This window comes from Camellia sinensis, chromosome 7 (genome assembly GCF_055761805.1).
Source record: "Camellia sinensis isolate YWXY chromosome 7, ASM5576180v1, whole genome shotgun sequence".
Taxonomy (NCBI): domain Eukaryota; kingdom Viridiplantae; phylum Streptophyta; class Magnoliopsida; order Ericales; family Theaceae; genus Camellia; species Camellia sinensis.
In genome coordinates this window covers 51,553,163-51,564,710 of record NC_138967.1, presented here as the reverse complement: position 1 = coordinate 51,564,710, position 11,548 = coordinate 51,553,163, and positions in this window count along the sequence as shown.

Below are 11,548 nucleotides of genomic sequence, written 5' to 3'. Positions count from 1 at the left end.
ACATCACATTTGTAGCATATTTGTATACTGATTTTGAGACTTCCATATACTGTAAATGTTCATATTTTTGGTCCATCTTCAGTGTTGTAGAAGGAAATTTTTCAGTTTGGGTTTTGCTTATACCACTTGCTTCATTACCCCTCTTTTGGCCCCTATTCTTGCATGCTATGTTTCCCTTACCTATGCTTGCTGTTTGGCCATGTTTATAACTGTGAAAGTGCATATTTTGGGACTGTCTAGCTTCTGTCTTTGCATTGCATGTCCATATTGTGCATGTTTGGCATGGCTATAGGCCATTTCGGGTGCTTAATGTTGCATTTCGGGACATTTCCTTGCATTTCATGTCATTTTGCTTCATTTCGGGACTGTTTTCCCCCATATTTTGTTGCTGAAATTCCATTAGCATACTTACATATCATTTTTGCCATGTTTCATATCATTCCATCATTGCCTCGGTTTGCGTGCCCGTGTGCACGCATTTCGAGGCACTCCATTTTTATCCGCCGGCATCCGATGTGAGTGTGGCTGAGGCTCACTCATGTTGGTATAAGCCCATTTGTCATTTCCATGTCATTCCATTACATTCCGCCATTGCCTCGGTTTGCGTGCCCGTGTGCACGCATTTCGAGGCACTCCATTTTTATCCGCCGGCATCCGATGTGAGTGTGGCTGAGGCTCACTCATGTTGGTATAAGCCCATTTGTCATTTCCATGTCATTCCATTACATTTCGCCATTGCCTCGGTTTGCGTGCCCGTGTGCACGCATTTCGAGGCACTCCATTTTTATCCGCTGGCATCCGATGTGAGTGTGGCTGAGGCTCACTCATGTTGGTATAAGCCCATTTGTCATTTCCATGTCATTCCATTGCATTCCGTCATTGCCTTGGTTTGCGTGCCCGTGTGCACCCATTTCGAGGCACTCCATTTTTATCCGCCGGCATCCGATGTGAGTGTGGCTGAGGCTCACTCATGTTGGTATAAGCCCATTTGTCATTTCCATGCCATTCCATTGCATTCCGCCATTGCCTCGATTTGCGTGCCCGTGTGCACGCATTTCGAGGCACTTCATTTTTATCCGCTGGCATCCGATGTGAGTGTGGCTGAGGCTCACTCATGTTGGTATAAGCCCATTTGTCATTTCCATGTCATTCCATTGCACTCCGCCATTGCCTCGGTTTGCGTGCCCGTGTGCACGCATTTCAAGCACTCCATTTTTATCCGCTGGCATCCGATGTGAGTGTCGCTGAGGCTCACTCATGTTGGTATAAGCCCATTTGTCATTTCCATGTCATTCCATTGCATTCCGCCATTGCTTCGGTTTACGTGCCCGTGTGCACGCATTTCGAGGCACTCCATTTTTATCCGCTGGCATCCGATGTGAGTGTGGCTGAGGCTCACTCATGTTGGTATAAGCCCATTTGTCATTTCCATGTCATTCCATTGCATTCCGCCATTACCTCGGTTTGCGTGCCGTGTGCACGCATTTCGAGGCACTCCATTTTTATCCGCTGGCATCCGATGTGAGTGTGGCTGAGGCTCACTCATGTTGGTATAAGCCCATTTGTCATTTCCATGTCATTCCATTGCATTCTGCCATTGCCTCGGTTTACGTGCCCGTGTGCACGCATTTCGAGGCACTCCATTTTTATCCGCTGGCATCCGATGTGAGTGTGGCTGAGGCTCACTCATGTTGGTATAAGCCCATTTGTCATTTTCATGTCATTCCATTGCATTCCGCCATTGCCTCGGTTTGTGTGCCCGTGTGCACGTATTTCGAGGCACTCCATTTTTATCCGCTGGCATCCGATGTGAGTGTGGTTGAGGCTCACCCATGTTGGTATAAGTCCATTTGTCATTTCAATGCATTCCGTCATCGCCTCGGTTTGCGTGCCCGTGTGCACGCATTTCGAGGCACTCCATTTTTACCCGCCGGCATCCGATGTGAGTGTGGCTGAGGCTCACTCATGTTGGTATAAGTCCATTTGTCTTTTTCATGTCATTTCATTCCACACATATCATCGCCTCGGTTTGCGTGCCCGTGTGCACGCATTTCGAGACACATATCATCGCCTCGGTTTGCGTGCCCGTGTGCACGCATTTCGAGACACATATCATCGCCTCGGTTTGCGTGCCCGCGTGCACGTACTTTGAGTCACCTCATTTTCTTCATTGCATTTCGTTATCGCCTCGGTATGCGTGCCCGTGTGCACGCACTTTGAGGCATCTCATTCGCATTGTTTCTATCATCGCCTCGGTTTGCGTGCCCGAATGCACGTACTTTGAGGCACTTCATCTTCATTGCATTTATCATCGCCTCGATTCGCGCGCCCGTGTGCACGCATTTCGAGACACATATCATTTTCTCGGTTTGCGTGCCCGTGTGCACGCACTTCGAGGCATTTCATTTTCATAGTATTCTGTGTATGTTAGGACTATATCTTAGTTGCATTTCATGCATATCATGCATACTGCATCGTGTTCGGGATAGGAGTTAGCTCGGGCACGGGAAACGAGGTACATTTCGTACTCCGAGTGACGGAGTGTGTCTCAATTCCCCAGTCACCGACACTCTGGATTATCCATGATGGAGTTAGGTTTTAGTTGTAGTTTCATGTGCATTCATCCTATATTGAGTTGTGCATTTCGACTCCTCGGCCATCATGCCTCGGTATGCGTGATTGGTGACACGAGGATCGAGACATGCATATATCCGTGCAAATACTTTGCTATGCCCCTTTCCTGCTCTCTGTTGCAGCAAAATCAGGAATCAGCAACTTTTTGGGAATTGGCACGCATTTCAAGAACAGGTGTAAACAGAGGCTAATTGGGGCATTCCGGTGGATTTCCGCGCAAGACGACCCGGACATGCATCATCCATCAGAAGCAAGGCAGTCCCTGGCTTGCACGCCAGTTTCATTTGCTTTCTTAGTTAATTCTTTAATTAATTAGAATTTTGTAATATTTTGGACTGTAATATTCTTTTATTCGGGACTGTAACATTTGGACTGTATATTTATTCGGACCCTCTGTGCGAGGGCACAACTGTAATAAGTGTGCGTGTATGTGATGTATGTCTTCCAACCCCACGTCTTTCTCCCTTTTATTTATCCGCTTATGATGGTTAGATTAGGGCATATTTAAATTAGCATACAGTATGACAGCATGTTTGCATCATTCATTTGTATTGCATGCACCGGGCTCGGCGCACCATACTAACTGCATCGTACTTTCAATTCCAAATTGAATACATGGTAGTTGTAGCATTTCATATACCATCTTAGAATAGCCGAGCCTGCTATAGTTGCATTTTGCATGCGTTGCATTAGGCATTTCTGTATACTTAGGATCATGCATGATTTCTAATACAGTTTTTGTTTTGGCTTGGAGTACCCGGTAAGTTTTATGCTTTAGCATCCTTGCATGCGTGTGAGTGTTGCCATGAATAGCATGCTTACCATGAGGCTATGTGCTTACATGATTTAACTGCCTGAATGCCTGTGGGTGGAGGCTGTGTTATCTGAATTGGAGTAAAACATCAAATGTTTCAAGCCTACCTGCGGGTAGCAAACCATTTTCAAAAACAAGCATGAAATGTTTTGTTCCAATTCGGGCGACCCGGTCTATACTTGTATGCTGTGCGCATCACATAGTAACCTAATAACCGGTATAAGAACTCACAATGTTTTCAAAAATTGATATCATGGTTAGTAGAGGCCGGTCTATGACCGGGCGAGCGGGGGTGCTCACGAAGTGACCTTCCCCAATCGTACCTAAGTTCCCGAGCCGAGGCAACTTTGGTGATGACGGACACGTGGCCTTTTGGCACCGAGTCAGGGTTTCCTAAATTTCCCAAAATAAAATATTTAGGTGGCGACTCTGTATCTGGCAAAGCAGTCCATGTTTGGCACTACTTTTTCAAAAATCAGTTTCTCAAAACGATTTGCCGGATTTGGACTCTTTGGTTCAGACTTAGAATCGTGACTACGAAAAGTCGAGTCCGAGCTGTAGCGAGGTCCCCCCGCGGCCCTGTTACAGTGTTATCATTTGGGCATGAAAGTTAGGGTGTTATAACTTGGTATTAGAGCTACCGGGTTTGAATACTTGGAGCTCGTGGGAAGTGATAGTTTTACCACAGTGGGTTCATGATTGCAGGATAGGAAGTTGCATGATATGGTGATGTTATACATTTTGTGACTATGTGATAACATGTTTATGTGGTTATATGAGTATGGGATTAAACTTTTGGGATGTTGTTTACGCCTGTTAAATTCCTTGAGTTCTTATTAGAAGGGTACTTGATCAATACTCGTTCTACTAAGAATTCTTGGTTTTTCGTGGGACAAATTTCATCATAAAAGAATAATCCGTAGGTGTTTACATGACTAAGTGCTTATGTGGAATGAAATTGAAATGTCTATATAGTAAAGAAATATATATAGAATTGTTGTGATTAGATGGGTGAGGCAAGTTACGAGCACTTATGGGTTAGTGTGCTAAATTATTTCTTTGTCCTTTATAGGATGTCAGGAAGAGGTCAAAACCATGGTGGTAGAGGTGGGAGACGTGGTAGGGCTCACCGGGGTATGGATGAGATACTGGTTCAGGGGGTTCTGGTACAAGAGGAAGGGACATACCAAGCTTATGCGGCCGAACCAGTGGGTCAAATCGCAATAGAGACCCTAGCCAGAGAGATAGCGAGGGCTATAAATTTGTTGAGGGCAAAGAACTAAGCCCCAAGAGAACGCCACGAGTTTCCTTACTCGAGAGTTTTTGTGGGCCAAACCGGATGAGTTCCTTGGTGGCCACGAGCCCAAGAAAGTAGATGAGTGGCTCGAACAAACTGTGAAGACATTCGAGATGCTTTACATTGAAGATAGTGAACTAAGGTTGACTCTAGCGAGTTACTATCTAAAGGGGGATGCGGGTCAATGGTAGAAGTACGCCAAGGGTGGAGTAGAATCGACTTGGGAAGCGTTTGTGATTGCTTTCCAAGATAAGTACTTACCTCCCTCTGCTAGGGAAAGACTGAGGCAAGAGGTTTTGGACCTCAAACAAAATTTCATGTCTGTGGCTGAGTTTGAGGCGGCTTTTTCTAATTTGTCCTGGTTTGCACTAGAGTTGGTGGCAACGGAAGAGTGCCGTTGTCTCGAGTTTGAGAAGAAGTTAAGAACCAAGATCTTGTACAAAATTGCCGAAAATATGATCCGAACTATGCCCGTTTTGTGGAGGCAGCGGCACATGTAAAGGTTATTGTGCAGGCTGAGGAGGAGAAACTTCGGGGTTCAAGGTCTAGGGGCCAAGAACCACAAATAGACTATAGGCAGAATAAGAGGAGCAGGGGCAACTTTTCGTCCTAGTCCTAACCACAGTAGCTTAGATCTACTTTTCCTTTGCCTAGTTCGGGCTCGGGAAAGAGTACACAAAATGGCTTCTTTTGTTTTAAGTGTGGCCAACCGGGTCACAAAGCCCTTGCATGCCCATAGAAGGGAGGATGACAGTTGATGTTACCACCACCACCTAACCGATCTCAAGGCCAGCCCCAGAATAAAAGTCAGGGGTTTAATTGTTTTCAATGTGGTCAATCAAGGCACATGAAAAGGACTTGCCTACAGTTAGGAGGTGCATCTAGCGCGGCAGGGTTGAGGCAGACTCAGAGCTACCAGCAGGCTCATTCAGCTCAGACCTCACGAGTTAACTAGGGAGCCGCCTTGGCTCAGTTCGTACACCAGGCCTATGCTTCGAGAAAGGAGCAAGTTTGTCAGGGGCCACAGGGGCGCGTGTATGCTATCACCGTGCCAGAGCAATTGCCAGGACCCTTAGTTATGAGAGGTATTTTTGTTGTGTGCAATACTTTGGCTAATGTGTTGATAGACACAGGTGCATCTCATTCATTTATTTCTGCTGCATTTGTTTCTACATTGGGGTTAGAGGTGGCACAGTTAGCGACTCCGCTCAGAGTAAAGTCACCTGTTAGGGGTGTGACTAATTTAGACCGGGGGTGTCATGATTGTGAGATAGAAGTTGTCGGACATCAACTTCCATTTGCTTTTGTGTTGTTAGACATGTTGAGTTTCAATGTCATCTTAGGCATGGACTGGTTATGTTCGTACCGAGCCATGATTGATTGTTACCGTTAGAAAGTTACAGTTTGCACCTTGAGTGGTGACTGTTTTACTTTCTGGGAAATCGAGTTGATAGGGTTTTGTCGCCAGTCTTTGACCATCGTAGTAGGAGCAAGCTTAGTGGCCTTCTTGCAACTCTCTTAAATCATGAGAGTGACGGGGCGCGTGTTGAATTGCTAATGGTAGTTTGTGAGTACTCGGATGTCTTTCTCGAGGATCTTACTAATTTACCACCCCACCGGAAGATAGAGTTTTCCATTGACCTAGTGCCTGGCATGACATCGATTTCTATGGCACCGTATAGATTTGCACCAGCCGAATTGCACGAGTTGAAGATTCAACTCCAAGAACTTTTAGACAAGGGCTTCATTCGCCCTAGTACATCACCTTGGGGAGCATCGGCTCTCTTTGCGAAGAAGAATGATGGGTCTTTGCAGTTGTGTATTGATTACCGCAAGTTGAATCAGGTTACCATTAAGAACAAGTATCCTCTACCTAGAATTGATGATTTGTTTGACCAACTTAGAGGGTCTCGTCGCTTTTCAAAAATAAAATTGAGGTCAGGGTACCATCAGTTGAGAGTCCGGGAAGAGGACATCTAGAAAACGGCCTTTCATACGCGTTATGGCCATTATGAATTCCTTGTAATGCCTTTTGGGTTGACTAACGCACCGGCTTCCGTTATAGATTTGATGAATAGAATTTTCTGGGAATACTTGGACCTGTTTGTGGTCGACTTTGTGAATGACATCTTAATTTATTCAACTTCCGAGGAGGAACATGGGGCTCACTTACGGGTAGTGCTCGAATTGCTTAAGGAGCACCGTTTGTATGCTAAATTTGTTAAGTGCGAGTGTTGGCTCACCGAGGTAAAGTTTTTGGGGCACGTAGTGTCAAGTGAGGGAGTAACTGTAAACTCCTCAAAGATAGACGTGGTACAGGATTGGGAACAACCCAAGAATGTTTTTGAGATTCGAAGTTTCTTGGGGTTAGCCGGGTACTATCAACGTTTTGTAAGGGACTTCTCTAGACTAGCTGCACCTTTGACTAAATTGACTAGGAAGGGTGTCAAGTTTGTGTGGAATGAGGCTTGTGAAAAGTCTTTCCAAGAACTTAAGACTAGATTGACTATAGCACCGGTCTTAAAAATTCTGGAAAGGGGTTTAGATTATACTGTCTATTGTGATGTGTCCAGGGATGGACTTGGTTGTGTCTTGATGAAAGAGGGAAAAGTTGTGGCCTACAGTTCACGACAATTGAAAATTCACGAGAAGAATTACCCCACTGTAGACACCCCATTTTTGACCGTCCTCAAGACTTGGACGTCACCGGTGGGGACACTCGGTGATCATCCATGTTCGTGTTTGTTTTGAGTTCCTGGAGGCCTTGGTTGCGCGCCTTGCCTCAGGATCTCTTAACTTGTTCGTCTTGTGTTTGGTTTCGCACCAAATACTTGCGTTTTTGCTTTGAGGGGTAGGGAATGGCTTGTTGACCATCCCCACACCCCATCGGCCTTCCCTTTGCATCACCGGCCATTAATTTCTGACACCGGTCATGGTTTCTTAATACCAATGGCCGGTCGGCACTCCATATGGCCGGCCGGCTATCTGTTTGGCCGGCAACCTCCTTTTTTGGCCGGTAACACCTTTTTGCCTTCTTCAGACATGGTGCATGCCAGCTGTGCCAGCTGGAATACACCAAACCTACCCCGGGGCTAACATGTGGCTGTTTTGCCCCTTTTGCCCCTTTTGGTCAAAGCTTCTTGAGGAAGCTTGACCCTTTGTCAAAGCTTCCTCAAGAAGCTTGGCCAACTGTCTTAGCTTCCTCAAGAAGCCTTGACCTCCTTGCCCCTTTTGCCCCCTTTTACTTAGCTTCTTTGAGAAGCTTAGAACCATTTCTTTTGCCTATATAAGCACCTCTCTTCTTCCTTTGGAGAGGGTTAGAGATTTTGAACAAAAAACCAGAGATTATACATATATACATCTGTCATACACTCTCTCTCTATATATTTCCCTGTCTCTCATCCTTAGTGTGTGTTTGGAGGCCTAGAAAGTGTGTTTTGACCTTAGTTTTGCACTAAGACACACACCATTACACCTTGCTTCGACCTTGAGGGGCTTTGAGGGTTTGTTTTTGAAGTTTTGGACTGATTTTGGTCAGAAGAGAGTGGCTGGACCAGCTGTTCTTGAAGTGTTCTTCAAGGGTGAGACTTTCGCTTTATTTTCCCCAATCTTGCATTAGTTTTTGACCTGCCTTGCATGCTGATTTAAGCTTTGTGTATAACATAAAAAAGTCTTGTATTTGCATGCTTGAGATCTTCCATTAAGGTCCTTTTGTGGTTCGGGGTCGACCTCCCCCCTCTTAGGCCTTGTTTGGCCCTTTTGGTGCTTTCTTTCTTAAGCTTTGGTTACTCTTGAGTCTTGGCCTTCTCACCACTGAAATCCAGTGGATTTTCAGTGGTGAAGAAGGGTTTTGAGGTCTTGTAAAGGGGAGGGACATCCCTCTCCCTTGGTCTCTCATTTTGCTCATGTTTTGGCTCATAAGGGTAGCATGTATGCTTGGTTGTATTTGGCCCTATTTCAGAGATTTTTGGGTGTTATTTGGGCATATCTTACCTCAGTTTTTGGTCGGATTTGTGGTCCCTTACATGCTTAATACACTTGCTTTGTATTCCCCTATTTTGCCTAGAAGTGCATCTAGCCATTAGACCATCGTGTTTGCATATTCTTGCCTAGCTTTGTGAAGCTTTTGGTCATGATTTATCATGATTGAGGTTTGTTGGGTGCTGGTTTGGTCGTATTTGCCATGTTTGGTATAGCCCCTTTGTATTTTGGCTTGTGAGCCTTGGGTGTGTGAGTCACTAGCATGCTTTAGTTGGGTTGTTTTAATGATTTGGAGTCATTTCATATGCCATTTTAGTCCCTAATCCACGCTTGTATGCCCACATTTATCATCACTTTCTTGCCTTGAAAGGTTGTTCTTTTGTGCCTTGGAAAATGGTCATTGTGCATGCCTATGTGTTTAGACATTAGGCTGCCATATCAGTAGGTTTTGAGGGCCCTTTTTGCATGCTAAAACTCCGTTTTGTATTGAAAAATTCATGTCGTGTTTGCTTGGGGGAGGTGTTGAGCAAATCTCCCATTTTTGGCCTTGAATGCCCATGTTTTGGACTCATTCCTTGGCATGTTTTGACCATGATCTATGTATGCTTTAGTCTTGTTTTGGGGTCCCTTGGGACTGTTTTAGGTCATTTTGGTCCTTTAAGGTTTGGTTGACATAGCTTTGGTTTGACCCCCCTTTATTGGCTTCAAGTGTTGGTCATTGTGGTATGTCTTGCTTGCATGTTTTTGTTTGATTTGGCATCATTCTCTATTCATTTTCAGAGCTTAGCATGTTGGTTTAATGCCCATATATATCGCCTTTAAGTATGCTTAGAGTTGTCCCCTTTTATGCTTAGGTGATGAACCTTGATGTGTGCATGCTTGCATGTATCATTTGTGCTCTTGTGTATCCTCTTAGGCCACTGTTTTGGGGGTGGGCTGAGGTCCTCTCATTTCAGTATAAGTCTGTCTTTGCATATTTTGCATGCTTGCATGTTGTATTGCATTGGTTGCATGCTTACATTGTATCATTTTCGCATGTTTTCATGTTGTTTAGTTAATGGCATTACATAGTCTTGTTGTATGCTTGATATGTCCTTATTGCATTAGTCTAGCATGCAAGATTAGATAGTGTCATGTTGCATTAGCTTAGCATGTTCATGTTATCTTGCATGAGTTGCATCACTTTGCATTGTATATTGCATCCATGCATTACAATTTGGCTTGGTTTGGGGTGTCAAGCCAAGTATGAGGATTGAGGAGTGTTCATACTCCAAGTGATGTAACATGTCTCAACCCTCGGTCGTCAATCCCCTTGACCTCAACATGATAGGGTGTTGGCATTCATTTTTTTTTTTTTGCATGCATTTACATCAAAGTTGCTAACTTGGCCTCTTAGGCCATCATGCATCAAAAGTGCACAATTGATGGCCCGAGGGTCGAGGGTCATGCTCCCTTGAGTCCCTTGCATGATAGGGAGTGTGCCCATGCTCACATTTGCTCGAAAATTCCATGCCATACACTGCTTGCCCTCTGCTGCTGTCAGCTGCAGGTTTCAACAGGAAGATTTGGCCGGTCGGCAATGATGAGTGCCGACCGGCAAAGAATTTTGGCCGAGAGCAAAATCTTTAGCCGATAACCTCATTTCCATGGCCGGTGGCCTTTTGATTCGGCCAGTGGAACTCCACTGCACTTAGAATGAAGTTCAGAATAGTTCAGGAGACTTTCATAAATTTCAGAGGGGCAGGGCAGTGTCAACAGAGGCAACAGTGCTATGGCAGCAAATTTCTGGGCGAGACGAGTCAAACTTGCATCATTCGCGCATCCCGAGGCGGGGGCTGTGGCCACCTTCCATTTGCATTTAATTTATTAATTAAATTAGAAATTCTGTAATAATTAATTTAGTATTATTTATTTGGACTGTAATATTTATTTGGACCCTTCGAGCGAGGGCAATTGTGTAATAAGTGTGCGTGAGTGTGTGTATGTCTTCCAACCCTACGTCTTTCTTCCCTTTTATTTACCCGCTTATGATGGTAGACTAGGGCATATTTAAATTAGCATACCTTATTCTATGCATGCGTGCATTCATACATTTGTCTTGCATGCACCAGGCTCGGCACATCATGCTAACTGCATTGTGTTTCAATTCCAAATTGAATACGTGTTAGTTGTAGCATTTCACATGCCATGTTTAGAACAGCCGAGCCCATTTCTAGTTGCATTTCGCATGTGTTGCATTAGCCATCTTAAACTAGGATCATGCATATGATTACTAACTAGTTTCTGTTTTGGCTTGGAGCACTCGGTAAGCATTTATGCTTTAGCATACCGCATGTGTGTGAGTGTTGCCATAACAGCATGATTACCATGAGGCTAGCTGCTTATGTGATATAACTGCTTGAATGCCTGTGGATGGAGGTTGAATTAATTAAATTGGGATAATGCATTAAAACTGTGAGTTTTAAGCCCACTAGATAGTGGCAAAACCATATTTTCTAAAGCCCACTTGAGGGTGGGAAAACCTACATTTTAGCCTATTTACAAGTAGCAAACCATTTTCAAAACAAGCATGAAATGTTTTGTTGCAATTTAGGCAATTTGGTCTATACTTGTTTGCTGCGTGCATAACATAGTAATTCTAGGCTAATAAATGGAATAAGAACACATAACGTTTTCAAAAACGGATATCACGGTTAGTAGAGGCCGATCTTCGGATCGGGCGAGAGGGGGTGCTCATAGCTGACCTTCCCCAATCGTACCCAAGCTCCCGAGCCGAGGCAACTTTGGTGATGATGGACATGTGGCCTTTCGCACTGAGTCAG